The sequence below is a fragment of the Mandrillus leucophaeus genome, unplaced genomic scaffold (genome assembly GCF_000951045.1).
Source record: "Mandrillus leucophaeus isolate KB7577 unplaced genomic scaffold, Mleu.le_1.0 Scaffold318, whole genome shotgun sequence".
NCBI lineage: Eukaryota > Metazoa > Chordata > Mammalia > Primates > Cercopithecidae > Mandrillus > Mandrillus leucophaeus.
The window spans coordinates 3,686,260-3,687,084 of NW_012103343.1; positions in this window are offsets into that span (position 1 = coordinate 3,686,260).

Sequence of the window (825 nt, forward strand, 5' to 3'; positions counted from 1 at the left end):
TATGTATACATGTGCCATGTTGGTGTGCTGCACCCATTAACTCGTCATTTACATTAGGTATATCTCCTAATGCTATACCTCCCCACTCCCCCCACCCCACGACAGGCCCCAGTGTGTGATGTTCCCCTTCATGTGTCCAAGTGTTCTCGTTGTTCAATTCCCAGCTATTAATGAGAACATGTGGTGTTTGGTTTTCTGTTCTTGTGATAGTTTGCTGAGAATGATGGTTTCCAGCTGCAGCCATGTTCCTACAAAGGACATGAACTCATCCTTTCTTATGGCTGCATAGTATTACATAGTGTACATGTGCCACATTTTCTTAATCCAGTCTGTCACTGATGGACATTTGGGTTAGTTTCAAGTCTTTGCTATTGTGAATAGTGCCGCAATAAACATATGTATGCATGTGTCTTTATAGCAGCATGATTTATAATCCTTTGGGTATATCCCCAGTAATGGGATGGCTGGGTCAAATGGTATTTCTAGTTCAAGATCCTTGAGGAATCACCACACTGTCTTCCACAATGGTTGAACTAGTTTACAGTCCCACCAACAGTGTCAAAGTGTTCCTATTTCTCCACATCCTCTGCAGCACCTGTTGATTCCTGACTTTTTAATGATCGCCATTCTAACTGGTGTGAGATGGTCTCTCATTGTGGTTTTGATTTGAATTTCTCCGATGGCGAGTGATGATGAGTATTTTTTCATGTGTCTGTTGTCTGTATGAATGTCTTCTTTTGAGAAGTGTCTGTTCATATCCTTTGCCCACTTTTTGATGGGGTTGTTTTTTTCTTGTAAATGTGATTGAGTTCTTTATAGGTTCTG